This window comes from Myodes glareolus, chromosome 6 (genome assembly GCF_982192425.1).
Source record: "Myodes glareolus chromosome 6, mMyoGla1.1, whole genome shotgun sequence".
Taxonomy (NCBI): Eukaryota; Metazoa; Chordata; class Mammalia; order Rodentia; family Cricetidae; genus Myodes; species Myodes glareolus.
This window is the reverse complement of record NC_142031.1, coordinates 56447173-56466334: the sequence shown is the minus strand read 5'-3', so window position 1 is coordinate 56466334 and position 19162 is coordinate 56447173. Positions and strand designations below refer to the sequence as shown.

The 19162-nt window shown below is 48.2% G+C and overlaps 1 protein-coding gene and 1 long non-coding RNA gene across 3 annotated transcripts in view; one reads left to right on the top strand and one right to left on the bottom strand.

The window, feature by feature from the left end:
* Asap2 (ArfGAP with SH3 domain, ankyrin repeat and PH domain 2) overlaps positions 1-19162 on the bottom strand; it is a 155909-nt gene that overhangs the window by 112891 nt on the left and 23856 nt on the right. The window lies entirely within an intron of this gene.
* On the top strand, positions 10411-14034 carry LOC125404079 (uncharacterized). The gene is made up of 2 exons (XR_015738117.1): positions 10411-10611; positions 12285-14034. It is a non-coding gene; the product is annotated as an uncharacterized LOC125404079 (long non-coding RNA).

The following is a 19162-nucleotide window of genomic DNA, read 5'->3' as shown; positions in this document are numbered from 1 at the left end:
CACCACACACACACCACACACCACATACAAAAAGACACACATATACATAACACACATAGGAACATACACACAGAGACACACATACACACCCCCACGCACACCACATACAAAAAGACACACACACATACACACACCACACATAGTAACATACACACACACACACCACCCACTTTAACATCTTGGAGATTACCAAGTGACTAATTTTTTGTCTTTGCCATCCTAGGACCATGCATGCAGCTGGCCCTGAAAAAAAAAAATCAATCAATGAATTGGGCTACTGGGATCACCTGTCTTTGCAGAGGACCCTGGGACGGCTCTCCTTGCATATTCATTCTGTAAGGGTCAGCATCTGTGAATGTGATGTTGATTAGGATAACCACGCTTGTACACTGACTCTTCTCCAACTTCCTGTCTACACAAACAACTTCACTAAAACAGCAGAGCTGTGTATCTGGAGCAATTCCAGCCTCTGAACTCTAGCTCCTAAGTCCCCCAACACCCACTGGTGCCAACAGGCATGCAAATAAATCAGCTTCCCTCACACCCTTCACCCACGGCGTCAGCAGAGCTTAGAATGTTTAGGTAGCAGCCCCTCATGCCTGCGGATGCGTGCTTTAGCATGCAAACATTTTTAAATGTTGTAATTGTTAATTACACGTATGCATGTGAATTCAGGTGCCTTTGGAGGCCAGAGGCATCAGATCACCCTGGAGCTTGAGTCACGGGAGGTCGTAAGACACCCACTGTGGGTGCCAGGGACCAAACTCAAGCCCTCTGCAAGAACAGGACTTGCTCTTATTCACTGAGCCATCTCTCCAGTGCCAGCATGCAAATCTGAAGAGTTTTTAGCCATTGTTAGAGATATTCTAGGTTTTAAAAAATTGTAGCCATGTTCCAGAACCTCTCAGGAATATTTGAGGAACCTCGGGCCTCACAAGTTCTCACTAAATTGCCTTCAAAGTCTTGGGCAAGTCCTTTGCATTCCTGAGAAGGAGAAGTCTGACCCTGAGTTCTCTAACCAGCTGCCAAATATACAGCGACGCACAGACAAGAGGGCCACCTTTTCAGGTCCAGAATTTCTGTAGAAATGCCAGAAGACTTTCAATCTGTTTCCTTTGTTTTATTTTATGTGTGTGGGCACTGTAGTAAGGAAGGGGCCACTTGTTGGTTCCCGGCCGTCCGGCTAGCTTAGACTGAAATAATCACACAGAAACGGTATTAATTAAATCACTGCTTGGCCCATTAGCTCTAGTTTTTTATTGGCTAACTCTTACATCTTAATTTAACCCATTTCTATTAAGCTGTGTATCACCACGAGGTTGTGGCCTACCAGCAAAGTTTCAGCACATCTATCTCCAGCGGTTCCATGGTGTCTGACTCCGCCCTTCTTCCTCCCAGCATACAACCTAGCTTTCCCCACCTAGTTCTGTTCTTCCCTGCCATAGGCTCAAAGCAGTTCTTTATTCATTAACCAATAAAAGCAACACATAAGACAGAAGGACCTCCTACACCAGGGTATTTTGTCTGCATTCATGCCCATCCCCCACATGTGTGCAGTGCCTGCAGAGATCACACAACAGGATAACAGAAGCCCTGGAAGTGGAGCTACAGTTGTGAGAGGCTGTGTGGTTGCTGGGACTTGAACCCAGGTTCTCTAGAAGAACAGTCAGTGTTTTTAACCACTGAGCCATCTCTTTAGCCCCAAGAATTCTTAAAAAAAAATAAATCAAGAGACCATGAATCATTTAAAATTTTTCTGTAAGGCTGATTTAATTCAGCTCCCAGAATGCCTATGACACTGTTTTGCAGAGTATACCATTCACAAACTTGCCTTGAACTATCACTACTTAAACCAGTGGTTCTCAATCTGTGGGTCTGGACTCCTTTGGGGATAGCGTATCAGGTATCCTATACATCAGACATCACCACAACATGAAGAACTGTATTAAAGGATCATAGCATTAGGAAGGTTGAGAACCACAGAAACGTTCACTTTCTCTTGACAGTCCCTTCCAGTGAGAGACATTCAACATCTTAGCATCTCCTCTCCTGTAATGCATTTCAATATATTTATATATGTGTGTGTGTGTGTGTGTGTGTGTGTGCATAGACATACACACACACACACACACACCACAGAGAGAGAGAGAGAAAGTCCAGACAGCTACATCAAATAGAATGCCCAGAGGCCAATGAAAACATGAAATTCTGAATACCATGGTTACCAAGATATGTGTGTTAAATCACAAGAAGACCCCGCAGCACAATCCTAAAACAACAAGACTGGCTGTTAATGCCGACTGCTGATGCAGAGATGGAGGGACTGAACTCGTGCATATTGTGAGTGAAATTGAAAATGATACTGTGGCTTGAGAAAACAGAATGGCAGTGTCTTAACAACCTCAATCCACTCAGCACCAATCTTACTAAGTGTTTACCCAAGCAAATAAAATAACTCCTGGACATGGCGGTGAGTGCCTGCGGTCCAGAACTCAGGTGTAAAAGGCCAGAGACAGGGACCAGCTCAGGGCCAGCTCCTGTCTCAAAAAAGAAAAGAAGAAAAATAAGGAAAGAAGCATCTGTTTGCACAAAGACTTGAACTTCCATGTTCCTAGCAGCTCTTACTTGTTACAGCTAAGACCTAGGAAGAGTTCAACTGTCCATTGCTTAATAAAACTGATTTTAAAATTATGGCATGCCCATGTGACAGGGCTCGGTAATAAAACAGAGTGGTCTAAGAACGGTTTAAGCTCACCAAAGGGACTATGTACCCTGACTTCATTGTATAAAACTAAAAAACAAAATACCACAAACAAAAAAGCCCACAGCCAAGAAGCACTGGCTAGCAGGGGCAGAAGTAGGGGTCCATCTGCAGGGGAGCAGAGGGGCAGTTCTGAGATAACTGCATGTGGCTACTTTCGAGGGGGCTGCACAACGAGGCACTCCAGCAAACTCACTGAATTCACAGCTTAAAACGGGCAAATACATTATGCATAGAACGTATCTCCATTATGCCGTTTGTTTTCGGTTTTTGGTTTGTTTTTTTTTTTAACTTTCAAAAGACAACTCTGATTTCTTTGGCACCTCTGGACCAGCTGGGGTCAAGGACAGAAAGCACTGGTGACTTGTGGGAGCTGGAATGAACTATTAAAAGTCAAGGCACTTGGCAGGGGGCTGCAGACTGGGCATCCACTAGCTGCATGCCTTCCTGAATTCTTAGTGTCTTACTAAGACTTTCAAATTGTTTCCCAAATACACTGGTCTGTCAGTTCTTTCAATGGGCTCACCTCGGTCTCGTTGCTCGGTCACACAGGGCCTTAGCATCATCCGTGGCCTGGTCTGGCCCCTCTGATGTCTCTCGTCTGTCAGCAGCTTTATAGCACATCAAGGCTCTACCTCCTGCGTCATATGCTGCATGCTGACACCCTAATTCCTTCTCATCTGTCAGGACTCCCCAAAATGCACCTGATTTAATAGAAAAGGATGATGACCGGGCCAGTGAGACAACTCGGTGAGCAAATGCACTTCTGCCAGGCCTGACGACCTGAGTTCCAACCCCTACACCCACACGGTATAAGGAACTAACCCACAGGTTGTCCTTTCACCTCTATACAGGCACCGTGAAATAAAAGCATTAGATGTGGGCTCAAGAGATGGCTCTGGGTAAAAGAGCACCTAACTATTCTTACAGAGGATGCAGGTTTGGCCCCGGCACCCACAAGGCAGTTCGCAACCATCTGTAACTCCAGTTCTAGGGGATCTGATGCCCTCTGCTGGTCTCTGCAGGCTTCTGCGTGTGCAAGATGCCTATAAACGAATCCAAGGACACATAACAAACTCGGGGGAAAAAAAAAACCCTAAATGTCAAAATATTAAATGTCCCTTGCAGTCTGGCTAGATATTAGACAGTAGTGAAGGCAGAGTTTCAGTTCCAAGACCACACGCATTATGAGAGCTTTGGAACAGATGTGCAAAACGGTCACGGCAGGAATCTCACTTTCGAGTGTAAAACAAGGCTTAAGAATAAGTAAATTTGCAGGACTGGAGAGATGGCTCTGGGTTAAGGGCACAGACTGACAGATCTTGCAGAGGACCAGAGTTTGGCTCCTAGCACCCATCCTGGGCAGCTCACAACTGCCTGTACAACACTGGCCTCCTTGGACACCTGTGTATGCGCACACACACAAATAAAAACAAATCCTGTGTCGATCCAGTAGCTGTCAAATCCTGCCATCTGTCTGTCCTTCCACCACGACCCACAGTGTTTTGATAACACAGGTGCAACCTGACATTCCAGAGTCCTGATTGGCCCTCAATAAGACCAACCTACAGCAAAACCTGGGAACGCAGCCATGTTTGCAGGATGACCCCTCTGACCACACCCCATGCCCACCGCCAATGGCACCTCCCCAAGGTCCTCCTGTCCTGGAAGTACCAATGCATGCAAGGCTACTCAGCTAGTTCCAGAATGCTGGCCCGCAGGGACAAAGAAGCCTCTACCAGGTACTGGCAATTTCTGTGACCTTTCCTCTACCTGCCACCTATACTGCCCCACCCTGGTAAATCAGACATGCAATCCAGGCGATGAGTCCACCTGCCATTTCCTCTCAGGGAGTCATCTCTGACCTCAGCAACAGCTCTCCTCTAGAGCAGTGGTTCTCAGCCTTCCTAATGCTGTGACTCTGTAATACAGCTCCTCAGGTTAACGTTATTTTCACTGCTACTTCATAACTGTAATTTTGCTAGTTATGAATCCTCATGGAAACATACCTGTGCTTTCCGAGGGTCTTAGGCGACCCCTGTGAAAGGGTCATTTGACCCCCAAAGTCGTTTCGACCCGCAGGTTGAGAAATGCTGCTCCAGACCAAGTCTGGATGGCTCTCAGCCTGCTCTAGACCAAGTCTGGGCAGCTCTCAGGCTGCTCCAGACCAAGTCTGGACGGCTCTCAGGCTGCTCCAGACCAAGTCTGGACGGCTCTCAGGCTGCTCCAGACCAAGTCTGGACGGCTCTCAGCCTGCTCTAGACCAAGTCTGGACGGCTCTCAGCCTGCTCTAGACCAAGTCTGGATGGCTCTCAGCCTGCTCTAGACCAAGTCTGGATGGTTCTCAGGCTGCTCCAGACCAAGTCTGGACGGCTCTCAGGCTGCTCTAGACCAAGTCTGGACGGCTCTCAGCCTGCTCTAGACCAAGTCTGAGTGGCTCTCAGGCTGCTCTAGACCAAGTTTGGCTGGCTCTCAGCCTGCTCTAGACCAAGTCTGGATGGCTCTCAGGAAGTGCTTAAGGCAGCCTTAGCGCTATGGACCCCCAGAAATCGCTCTCCGGCCAAGCACAAGATGAAGCTCAAATGTGTGATTGGAGTTTTAAGTATGAAACCATTAGGCACAGCATCATCACAGAAGTGAAACTGACCGCACAAGGAAGGCAGTGCTGTTCCCTTGGAGCCGTGAGAGCAGAACGAGGCAGGAGCAGGGAGGCTAAGGCGGACCTTGGTACAAGATAACTTCGCTCTAAGTTCATTCGTACTTAAAGGCCTCAGGGAGTAAGGGGAACACAGGAGCTTTGTAGCAGGGAAAGACAGCATCAGACAGCATTTGTTCTGGTGACAAAGCAAAGAAAGACCCTCTAGCAAAGCAGTCCCCAACCCTGAGGGCCAGCCTGGGTTCACAAGTATGACCTTGACCAAGTGACAACCTCTTAGCCCTTATACAGGTCCAAAATATGCAATCTGTTTATGTGGATACAAAAGTTAAATCACCCAGAAACCTAAAACTCTAGGCTTTTAAGATGCTGTGGATGGGTGAAACTTACATTCTTTAACACAGAGAATGTCCATGCAGATTCAGGAGCCTGGAGAAGTCTATGTGACAGAACACGAAAGCCAGCTCGACTCCACTCAATGCAGCGTTCAATCTACAAGTCCAAACTAAGAAAATTTACCAAGTATCTGACCAGGAGACATGAGTGGAAGGGGTGGGCAGGGCAAGCAGGAGGGATGGAAAGGATTCCCACACCAGAGAGGCTTGCACCTCAGAGAGCAACCCTGGGAGAGGAGCAGACAAGGATGCACAGATGGAGAAGCCAACGCCTCAGGGGCTGGCGTCCGGTGGCGCACTAACCAGCGACGGCAGGGGTAAGTGACCCTCACACCCGCCTTTCTCCCATATCCTGGTACGTTTGCCCATACTCAACCACGGGAAAGTTTCACAGACATTAAATATCCCATGAAGTGACAGCAAAATACCGAGAGATTTTCGGGGGTTGCGGGGACACACATGTGGAGGTCAGAGGACATGTGACCTCTTTGGGGTCACCTTTGGGGGGTTGATTTTCCTCTTCCACCCTCTGGAGGCACGGTCTCTCTCACTGTTTCTGCCACGTCTGTATCACTGCACACTCCAGGCTAGCCAGCCCGGAACTCCAGAGCAGCTCTCTCCTGCCCACCCCCATCTCACGCAGCGGTGCTGAGATTACAGATGCTTTCTGCTATGTCCAGCTCTTTAGGTGGGCTCTGGGGATCTGAACTCAGGTTGTCGGGCTTGGACACCAAATGCTTTTACCCATCGCCCATCTCCCCAGCCCCACTAATGGGTCTGGGGCAAAAAAAAAAAAGGAATTCCAAGAGAAGTCAATTTTATAGTCTCCTGTTTTCTTTCTTTTTTAGATTTATTTTATTTCTATGGGTGTTTTGCCTGCATGTGTATCGGTGTGCTCTGTGTGTGTAGAAAGCAGAAGGTTTCAACACCTTCTCAATTCCCAGAATGGCTGGGTAGGAACATCAAAGATTCTCATCACGTGGAAGGTGGCTGGTTTGGTCTCAATGTCAGTGTGGGGTGCACAAAGAGCCCATTCCGGGGTGTTTGCCTTCTTCGCCACCTGCCACCTCTCCCTGCCGTCAGCTGGGTATTGTCCCATCAGCCAGGGTGAGACACCGGGGCAGCTGAGCTCATGGGCCTTTCCTGTCTGGTTCATGGCTGCATTCCAGATGGCAGAGGTTGCTAAAAGTCTGACCTCTGGATAAGTGTGGCATAATTATGACTAAAAGCTTGGAGGACACACATCATGGAGAGGTTATCAGAGTGGGGTGGGGGTAGAAGAGAGGAAGAGGCTGGGAACTGTTAGGATGTACACAGCTAAAAGAGACAGCAGCTGCAGGCCAACAGCTCCGAGCCTGGCACTGGCCTATGCATTGTCCAAGCTACATTCGTTTCACTGATGACTTATTAGCATCCTCAAGTTCAGAGTGGGGAATATGGGACGAGAGGACCCTTTAAGTTCAGACACCCACACTGCTGTGTTGAGCATCCATGTGCCTTCGGCCGGATCATGCTGGCTATTCTGACAGAAGCCACCAGCCCATCTGCAAAACATTGGAATCCAAAGGCTCTAAGCTGTGGCAGAAAACAACCCCTTAGGTGATGAGGCCTTGAGACCAATATCCTTCTAGACGGGCAAATTACTAAACTGATCCACCCAGCAAATGGGGAGTGCACGCCATCTGAGACTCCCCAAAGCATCTGGTGGCCTGAAATCAGCCCAAGATGGAGGTCGTTCTGGGGAAGGGCAAGCCAGTCTCCTTAACTGAGGCTCAGTTCACAGTGCCACCCCGGCACTAGGTCTCTACAGACCGTGCCTCAGAACTCCAGAGCTAACAGAGTCAAGGCAGACAGCTTTGTGGGGAGACTGTTACCTTCTCACGAGGACTGAGGATGGCCTGAGCAATCTGGGGGCAAACAGGATCGAGAGCACCAAGCAGAGAGACTTAAGTGTGCTTTGTTGAAGGCAGAACTGAAGACTTCCCATTTCTTTTTATCCTGGAGACAGGAGGAGACCGCGCACACAAAGGAACGAATAGAAGAGGGCATAAGTCCACCTGATCTGCGCAGCACACCTCTTTGGGGGCTGGAGATACGGTCCAGTAAAACGCTTACGTAAGGACACTCCCCTGCTGATGTTAAAACTGGACACAACAATGCACACCTGCAATCCCAGTGCTGGGGAGGCAGAGACAGGAAGATATCTAGGGCTCGCTAGGCAGTCAGTCTGGTTGGATAGGTAAGAGACTGTGTCTCAAAAAATAAGGTGGAGAACGACAAATGAGATTTTTTTTTAAGTCTACTACGGAGGCTGGAGAGATGGCTCAGTTAAGAGCACCCGCTGCTCCCGTAGAGGACCTGGATATAGCACCCATCATCACATGGCTACTTACAAGCACCCATAATTCCAGTTCTAAGGGACCCGCCAGACTCTCCTGGACTCTGCAAGCACCAATCATGCACATGGTGCACTATATACACGCAAGCAAAACACTCATACACATAAAACAAAAATAATAAATCTTTATTTAAAAGTCTGGTCTGGGGCTGGAGAGATGGCTCAGCAATTAAGAGCATTGCCTGCTCTTCCAAAGGTCCTGAGTTCAATTCCCAGCAACCACATGGTGGCTCACAACCATCTGTAATGAGGTCTGGTGCCCTCTTCTGGGCTGCAGGCATGCACACAGAAAGAATATTGTACACATAATAAATAAATAAATATTTTTTTTAAAAAGTCTGGTCTGATTTCTTTTTGAAGAGATCTTAGAAAATTCTACCCTTTTGGGAGTGGGGTGTAAATGTAAAGACCTGTCCCAAGTCAACCAGCTTTACCAGGGACAAAGCCAAGGCCCCCAGCTGGGTCTCTTGATGTGTGATTGGACTCCTCCCTCATCTCAGGCCGCACAACTCTCTGCCCTTCTGAAATAAAACAATCTGTCTTCCCTGGGCTTAGTCTTAATAGTTTGGTGATTACGCAATCAAGCAAGGAGTGCGGGGGGGGGGGGGGGGGGGGGGTCTGTTCTCTAGCACCTGAGTCCCAAACACCGCCACAGCAAAAACACTCATTGTAACCAAGTTCCGACTCAGGCACCGTGCCTGGGGTTAGCCTCTGAGGCAGAAGAAGCGGAGGCTCTGTCCCACAGGGTGCATCAAGTGTCACTGCAGTGGAGAGACACAGACCAAGTAACATAAGGTGTATGGGTGGGAGAAACACAGGCAGAGAACACAGCGTAGGGCTCTCCGTAGGCTCTGCTTGCTAGTGCAGCAGCAGCAGCCACCAGCAGGCACTTGGAGATTGAAGGAATGAATGAGAAGGCTGCCGCTTGGGAAGCAAAGTGACATTTGAGCAAGACACGTTTTTAAAAAAAGACTTGGAAACTAAGTTTAGGTTACAGAGGGAAACCGCCATCACTTTGACAAGCAACCAGAAATAAATACATGACTAATGGCTTTAGGGTTTGTTTGCACAGAACTCTCCACACCCAGCGCAGTAAATAGCCTGAGGAAGCACAGATAAGGCCAGAGCTATGCAGGCTGGCCATGTTTCAGGGACCCCAAAGTCACCCCAAGTGTCTCCAGAGCCCAACAACAACAGCTCCACACTAATCACGCCACAGATCTGGAAAAACACAGTGTTCAACAAAGCCATGACAGGTCTTCCTCAGATGGGAAGCCCTGGAAAAGCTCAGCTTCCAGCATGCACAGCTCCTGTCAGCAACACCCTCTCCATGGACGCCCACCCTCTGTGGACGCCCACCCCCTGTGGACGCCCACCCTCCATTGGCACTCACCCTCCGTGGACACCTACCATCCATGAACGCCCACCCGTCGTGGACGCTCACCCTCCGTGCATACCCACCCTCTGTGGACTGCCACCCTTCATGAATACCTACCATCCATGAACACTCCATAGATGCCCACCCTCTGTGGACACCTACCATCCATGGATACCCACCCACGACAGATGCCTAGCGTGAACAGCCACCACAGAGTTTTCCCCACAATGTAGCAGAGTAGGTAGCCTAGTGACTTGTCCTCCTGAGTCATAGATAAAATGCTTACATCTGACGTCAGGCTGCATGAACCATGAACCAGTCCTACCCTGGTATGTGTCCAATTAGTGCTGGTAAAATGTACCATAAGGTTACCCTGTAAAACAATAATTTTTCTTGGCAGAGAAGTCACGCAACCACACTGTTTATATGATGCTTTCCTTCTACAAGGCCTAGGGGAAAGTTTTTCCTGTGTTGTATGTGTGTGTACACGCGCGCGCGCGCACACAGCCATCTTTCTCCTCTTCCCCCCCCCCCCCTCTCTCAGCTCTTGCTGTTCTGAAATTCAGAGACCCACCTGCCTCTGCCTCCAAACACTGGGATTAAAGGTGTGGATAAACTTACCCAACCTAAGGTCACAGATTCTTAAGACTATAAACCCACTGCCTACACACTGCCCGGGTGGTAACTGGCAGTCACAGGCACTGTTCACACTGTGCTACAACTGCTGTTGTGACAACCCAGGTGAGCAATTCTGTCAGCTGACACAGCAATTAACAAGACCCCTGGCTCTTATAGAAGGGCTTCATGAGAACGCTCATGGTGCGAGAGAATTGTCTGTATTCTGTCAATCATGTATTTTAATAAAACGCTGATTGGCCAGGCAGGAAGTATAGGCAGGTCAACCAGACAGGAAGTAGAGGCGGGGCAATGAGAATAGGATAAAGCTAGGGAGGAGGAAACTCCCTCCGCCATTCCTGCACAGACCATCGAAGAGGCAACATGTAAGCTGTCACACTGAGAAAGGTACTGAGCCCATGTGGCTAACATAGATAAGGATAATGGGGTAATATATGTTATAAGAGTTAACAAGAAGCCTGACCTAATGGACCAATCAGTTTATAACCTAATGTAGACTCCGTGTGATTTTCCTTGGGACTTGCTGGCTTGTTGGGGTACCGGGCGGGATGGAAACCCCAACAAGCTGGCCCTCATGTTACACGCTCAGCTCCATTTGGCATGTAGAGTGTGTCAAGCACTTGTGAGTATTAACTGTCACAAACTGCTCTGCAATCTGCATGTGTGTGTGCGCATGTGCGCATGTGTGCATGTGCATGCAAGCAGGTGTGTGTATGGGTATGCATGTGTATACACACATATGTGTGCATGCATGTGTGTGTGCGTGTGTGAGTGTGCATGTGTGTGTGTTTCCTTCTCCAATTATCTGTCTACTATCCATCAGGGAAGCCTAGAATTTCATTCGCGGATTTTACAGAACCCACTGTCCCTGTGTAGGTTAGCACCCACCGACTCTTGCAAAGGCAGGCATTTTAACTGGATCCTACGGGTTTTGTTTTGCTTTGGTTTTTGGTTTTTCAAGACAGGATATCTCTTGTGTAACAGCCCTGGCAGTCCTGGAACTCACTCTATAGACCAGGCTGGCCTTGAACTCACAGAGATCCGTCTCTGCCTCCCGTGTGCTGTAATTAAAGGTGTGTGCCACCACCACCCAGATGGATTCTAGTTTTAATGATTCATTATGGCCCCCAATATGTATAATTTCAGTGTATTACAATTGTATCAAAGATTTATTACAAAAGCAATTTTCGACCAATTCACCAAAGGAAAGTTTATATAATTACTTCATAAAAGCATACATCCTGCTTCTGACCGGGGAGGAGTAGGAGAGGGTGGAGGAGACCAAAATCCTTCAACCAGCTGGCCACATTACTTGCTGTCTGAACTTCTTTCTCAACACTAGGCTGGGAATACTAGAAGGCACAGATTCAGAATTCGGGGTGACTAGGGTCATAACCCAAACTGCTTCCTGAATAAACAAATTGACAAAGCCATGAACGGAGAATACACACCAGACGACCCACTTACATGGATTCTGTCTCACCTTAATCTGGGTAAAATAACGTTAAACAAGCTTTAACTTAGCTCCAGATCTCTCCTGCAAAAACACACTGACATCTTTGATCTTTTACCGGTCTAGAGTTGGGAAGTATTTTAATTAAATTCGTCTGCATAACACACAGCAAGCAGCTGCTTCTTCAAATCAAACAGGATTTTAGCAGTGACTTCCCTGATTGAGTCACACTCGCCCTCTGAGTTCTTACACCAACAGTGATTACAATCTGTGCCTCACCCCAAACTCCAAGGCTCGCCAAGGGCAAAGCCTTCTGTTAGACCATCCCCAGAGTCCAGAGGGCCAATCATTACACAATGGGGCCAACCCTTGTACGCGGTCCGTCTGCAACATTACAGCCATCGTCCAGGGCAGCCCCAGATGAAGCAGGCGCACAAACCACTGACGCCTCCTTTTCTTTCGCTAATTTCTAAACTACAATTATTCAGTCATATTAATTGTACAAACAAATGAGTGGGTTTCAGCAGGAACATTTCTACATGCACACCGTCGTGTTCTGATGCTGCTTCACTGTTAGAACAAAATCTTGCTCTTCTCTGTTTGTTAGGAGCCTCTGTGGTCTCTGGGTGAGAGCGAAGAAAGGCAATGGTCTCAAACCAATCTAACAGCCTCTAGGACGGCATCACACAAAATCCACCTTCTTAGCATCATGCTGCCCAAAGGGAGCAAATTCCCACCATATATGAAGAGCTGGAGCAGACGAAAAGAAAAGGCGATCAAAATGGTAATGAGCCGAAGATTCTCTCCTGGGCTTCGCCTGGCGAAAGGACGACTCACAGGTGATGAGTTTGTGTCTAACGGTAGCCTGTCTGGTCACCAGCTCTTCTCCCTTACCTGAGTTCCAAACAGGACTCAGAGAACCAAGAAACACACTGCCCAACACCAGACCGCCACCATGCAACTGAACGAACATCCGCTGTAGGATGCTGGCTCTATTCACAGTCTGCAGCATCCAGAGTCCCAATGTGTGACCCCAGAAGCGGATTGTCACAGATTCCTGTAAACGCCGCTCACTGTTCTATAAACTGTCACCAAACACGACTGTGTCGGCACCGAAGTGCCGGGAGGAAAGCTGACAGTAAGAAGGCCCCGAGTCTGTGCCTCCCGTGGCCTGGGCCAGATCTCCATCTGTGACCCGCCAGTGCGTGGTCCCAAGAGGCCATCGTCCAAATACCACCCACTCACCCTGCTGTCTGGCCAAGATGAAAGTGTCATTCCAGCACAGAGCCCGGGCCTCCAGTCTCATTTCTGAGACACTCTGACCAGCTGCCTCTGAAGGACACACAGACCTTCAGCTCTGTGTCAGTGAGAAAATTCAAACAAACAGAGGCACCTGGCCCAGGAGCACAGAGCTACCCAATAGCAGAGACATATTTGAAATTCACATATTTCCAACCAGTGGCAAAACCCCTGCCCCTCTACCTGTTTTCTACCCACAGGATCATCTTCGGAGGTCTACATTGAATGGTCTACGGCCACTCCTATCCATCTCCCGCCTTGCCTACTTTCCACAGTGACTCACATACGGTGGATGCTTACTATTATATGCCAGCTAATTTGAAGATACGCATATCCCCAATAGGATATCTACAGTATTTTTCCACACAAGCATGAACTTAAATCAATCAACTTTGTTTTCAGGTATGCATACTCCATACAAGCATCTCAGAATCACCCATTGCCTGGCGCACAGGGCAGCAACTGGACAACCACTCAGCAGGAAAACCACCTGTCACTCAAAGCAACCACAGACACAAAGAATCAACATGGTCCGGCCAAGATTCTGCAGTATCATTACCAGATATGGAGGCAGTCCCTTTAGGGATATGAGTGAATTAAGGCTGCTGTCCTAAAAGATAGTAAGTGAGCTCATAATAGCTCACTCTGGAATGTGAGTTTGCACTTTTTCCTGATAAATACCGATGAGAGTATGCAGACTAACACTGAAAACGTCTGAATCATGCCAGCAAACCACCTGGCTTGTTCTTCATCTTGACTCAGTTCCTTCCCGCAACCCTTCCAGTGGCAGCAAGGCCACAGCCAAGAAGACAGCCCAGCAACAGGAGACCTTCTGCAGCTCTGAAGCCCCGGGGGAGGTCCTTGAACCTCTATAAAGTTGGCGCTATTAAAATAAAGACACAGCTATTGGTGAATTGTGGTGCCACTCACATGAGACAAAGCGGTTGGTGCCTGAATGGTACTCAGTTACTGTTGGGAGGGAAAGAAATTCTCTGAGCTTCCGAGAGGCAGGGCCTCAGTTTCCTCACTTATAAAATAAAGGAAATAAATGCTATGTATCTCCTTGAGTTGCGATAATAATTAATGTCTGTCTGTCTCTCTCTCTCTACACACAGACACACCGTCACTTCCCCTATAACACACTGAAACAACAAAGCAGCAACAGTCATGATTCAACAGTTCAGACCCCCACAAGTGAGCATTCCCGTGCCACAGCTGATGCCAGTAACTCCGAATGGGCTACGCGGCTCAAGAATCCCCAGGCACCAACACGACAACCACAGACTCTGAGCCTGCCCTATGTATGAGGCTTCCACAGAGTCGGCAGCTTCTAGAAATGGAGCTCGCCACACTAACAAGCTAAAAAGGGAAAACCATATGGTCAGCTCAGCTGGTGCAAAAGAAACATCTGACAAACGGAACGCCCATTCATGACAGCACCTCGGCCCTCTAGCAAGGAAAGGGAAACCACTGAGTTACAGCCACAAAGAGCCCTGCAGCAAAGGAGAGCAGTGAAGACAGAACCAAGGCAGGGGCAAGACAGACCCCCCACTCCCCAAACACAGAAACTCAGGGCAGCAAGAGGGAAAGAGAAAGGGCAAACAGATTGAAAGGAAGGAGTCAAACCTGGTGTCTGGAAAAGACACGGATCATCTACGTGGGAACCACCAAGCAGTCTACAAATCGCTATGGAAACCACCAAGCCAACAAGAGGGCCCTTTAAGGTGATGGACACGTCTAAAGGGTAATTATAGTAGTGACTCCCAGAAAGCACTCTCAAAATCAAAAATGGTGCATTTTAGTGCATATAAATTATACCACAAAATAAAGGGTTTCAAAAAAGGGAACAAATGTCTTAGTACTCCTCAGCCAAGAGGCCGAAGCCCAGCTGCGACCTTCCCCAAGCAATGCAAAGTGAACTTATTCCCCTGACTCCAGGAGACAGTGGAATCCCCACCCTATCCTGAAGGGAGACCTGTGAATCAGCAGAGGTCGGAGTGGGGGACATTTGAAATAATACAAAGGATGTAGGGCGTCCAACTTTTGCAAAGCTACATAAGCACGCTGGGGCTCCACACAGGCCTTATAAAGTGAACGGAGCTGCAGAGTTTTCCCGCTTTGGCGCCATCAAGTGTAGTATCTCGGGCCTCTGATCTAACAGAAGCTGGGGCAGGATGACTGTCTCAGGGGTGAGACCCAGTCTCAAGAGCAAAACTGTGTGAATAAGGACCAACGAAAACAGAACCGCGGTGTTGGAACTCAAACTGTTGCTTGCCAAGGGGCTTCCCAAAGCCTCGCTCTGTGACATCATAATAAAGAAACTGAGGCTCCTTCTGAGAAAACAACTTGCCCAAGACAGCACACAAATTTCTGCCAAAGTTCCAAAGATGGTTATTTAGATGGGTCAAATACAAAACCGAATATAATTTGAATTGGTAATTTATATACGTAACTAACAAACTGGTCCCTATAATCCCAGCAGGCCTGAGACTCCTCCCTAGGCTGACTGCCTCCCTCCGCAGTAGGAGAAGAACGGCATTCGGGACACATGCCTGTCTGCAGAACTGCAGGAACCACAGGTTAGACCCTGAGGCACCTTGCCTAGCACTCTTGCTTTGGAATGGACACACACCATGTTCACATCTACCTGTGTGTGAAGACAAAGACCATCTTAAAACAGCGACTCTGTCAAGCGGAGGACAGAAGCTTGTGGGCTGCAGTATGCTATACCAGGCCAGCAGCAAGAGCAGCCTCACTCCTGGGGACACACCATCAAGTCTTCTAGCCACCCCTGAGACCAAGCAGAAGCTTCCCAGAGACAAGAAATAAGCAAAATTGACTTTGACCAAAAGTATCAAGGGTATTTTCATCTAAAATTTACATCAGTGAGAAATGTCCTAACCTGGCATGTTCAGACTTCTCCATTTTCAATGAAATTCTGAAAAACAAAAATCCCGAGACAACTTGACTATCAAAGCAAGCTGGAGACGGACTTTTTCCCCTTTCTTAACAATTTTAAATTATCCGCCCACTCAAACCAGAAAGGGGTTTTTCCTGGACTCCACCTCTTCCTCAGCCCCCACGGCTTGAGGTCGGGCTGTTCCTCCTGTCCACTGTCCCTCCCACTCCCTCTCCTCTGGTCAGGCACCTGACCATCTCCACCCCAGCCCTGTCTGCACCCACAGGGCTCAGAGGGATCCTTCTGACACTCAGCTCTGGCTCAAGAGCCTCCACAGCTCTCTCAGAGGTGGGCACAGACCAGGTTCTTGTCAGTTTAACGTAGAGCATTGACGGGGAAGTAGACCAGGAGCAGTCAGCGTGTACTTAGAAGCAAACAAATCTGGGGGCCACTGAGATGGCTCAGTGGCTAAGAACACCAGCTTCTCTTGCAGAGGATCCTGGTTCTCAGCATCCCTACTTCCGAACACTCTCTTCTGCCCTCTATGGGCACCAAGCATGAATGCAGTGCACATACATACACATAGGCAAAACACTCATGCACATGCTATAAAATAGATAAATCTTTCTTTTTAATTTTTAGAAAAGGAAGCAAATAATAATAATTAACTGCAGCCAGGTGTGGTGATGCAGGCCTGTGACCCTAGCTGCAGCCAGGTGCGGAAATACAGACCTGTGACCCTAGTTGCGGCCAGGTGTGGTGATGCAGGCCTGTGACCCTAGCTGCAGCCAGGTATGGTGATGCAGGACTGTGACCCTAGCTGCAGCCAGGTGCGGAAATACAGACCTGTGACCCTAGTTGCGGCCAGGTGTGGTGATACAGGCCTGTGACCCTAGCTGCAGCCAGGTGTGGTGATGCAGGACTGTGACCCTAGCTGAGGTGGGAGACTTGAGAATTCAAAACCAACCTCAGATATAGAGACCCTGACTCAAAAAAAAAAAAGAAGTAAAATGCACTACATTATCTCCCATAAACACACACACATACATACACACTCATGAGCGCACACACACAGACACACACATACACGATGATATAATAGCTTAATTTTTTAAAATTAATTCCACCAATTTTTAAATTCCCTTTGGCTCTCTGACAAATACCTCCTACTTAGTAAACATTGAATTAAGAATGTTTTCATAATTACAAAATTAAATTAAGTTTTAGTTTTACTAATCTTCTTAACATTAAAAGAAAGAAGATATAAAAACATAACTCCCTCAAATACATTTTGTATTGGGCACATTTCAAGTTTAAAAGATAGGAAAAATATAATAACAACAGGCAAATATGAGAATATAGGAGTGGGTAGGGTGGCTTGGTGGGTGCAGACAGTGCAGACAGTGCAGACACACACACACACACACACACAAAGTAAATGAAATGTAATAATAAAAAGAACGGGGCTATGCCAAGAGTTTAATGGCTCCACAGACTTAATGTTACCAGGAGGCCTGTAACCATGGTCTTTGGCCGCATGGTGCTTAACTTCAGCATACACGAATCTGAAGAGACGTGCAGTGGGTGGCGTGCTTACCATAAAGCGTGAGGACCTGAGTCTGGATGCCCGGCACCCACATCAAATGCCAGCTGTGGTGGCATACTCCTGTGACTGACTGCTGGGAAGGAAGGGACAGGAGGATCACTTGGGCTTGCCAGTCGGCTAGTCTCACCAAATCAGTGAGATCCGGGTTCAGTGAGAGACTCCATCTCAAAAATAAAATAATATAATTATATACCAATCATTATATACATATATACATACACACACACATATATATGGAAGACATCTAACATCAGCCTCTGGCCACCACACATGTACACACCAAACACATACACGCGCATACAGCACACACTCAAACACATATGAACACATACACCACACACATATACACACTCAGACCCACTAAGACCCTCCTTCTCTTCTCCAAGGATCCAGGACCCATGAGAAGTTTGGGTGCAGACAACACTGTTTAAAACCTGCCCCACCATCCAAACTTCCCAGCTCAGGGTTTCTGGACCTCGGGACTAAGGTCACTTAGAACAACATGGTTCCTCGTGGCCGAGGCATTCTGGTGTACTGAGGGACATTTGGTAGCATCTTTGGCTTTACCCACTAGTTGCCAAAAGCATCCCTCGCCCTGAGGCATGACCCTCAAACATGTCTCCAGACCATGTCACAAGTCCCTCTAAACCGCAGTTGCCAGGATTAAGCTGCATTGCTCTTGCCTAGCCCACGCACTCTTTTTCACGCCATTTACGGGGAGACCTCGGCAACTCGCCTTTCAACCATTTTCTGCAGGTAACACTCTTGTGGTACCTCTGGATTCAACACCACTGACAAAATGGTGGACTGCTTCTTCAGTGCCATCCTCCCAGCCTATTTGGCTGCACAGCCACTCAGCAGGACCAACACCTCAACATCCAGCTAGTTCTCGCCCCGCGTCTCCAACACACCCCGGCCTCCCCCATGCCTGAGCCTGCCCCAGCTCTTTTTCTTCCTGTTACTTCACTGTGAGTTCCCTGCCCTAACACTGGAGCTTCCTATCAGCCTGCCAAGGGCCTCTGGCTATACAAAAGAGGATTGCTTTGGCATGAGCTATACACCCAGCCTTGGCGACCGGGAGCAACATCCTAGCTTGTGAAACAACAGCACGGGCAAAATCAGAGCATCCGAAGATAAGGCTGGCATTCTGTGATCCGTGTATAATACTGCCGTGGCTGCAGGGCCTCCTCGTCTCTCCTCACACCAGAGGCTCTGACAGCAATTCTGTCCCCAGGGACACAGTCCCTCCCTGCTCCGTGATATGATCCTGGTACCAAGAAAACAAGCCATCTGTGTGGTTCAAAAGGTCATCCCACCCAGCCAGGTTCAAACTCCAGGCCCCATGGCTAATTTGATTCAGCTAAGCATTAGTCACTATAGCCACACTGGGATCCCTACCCATAACCGAAGAGGAAATTGTGATGGATATATCAGGTGAAGGTGCAAGACCGCTTCTGGAGATGCAGCGCACGTCCAGGGCCTGGGAGGAAGCCGGGAGAGCCATCTCCCAGGCTCCTGCCTGCACCACTTATCACCGGCAGTCAACATGCCCACTCTGAAATCCCTCTGAACACTTCCCCAAACAGGATATGTTCCATCAGTGAGTCATGAAGAGTGGGGGGGGGGGGGTATTTCTAGAAGTCCAATGGAAGGAAGGTGTGGGAGCGAATTTCTAAAGAGA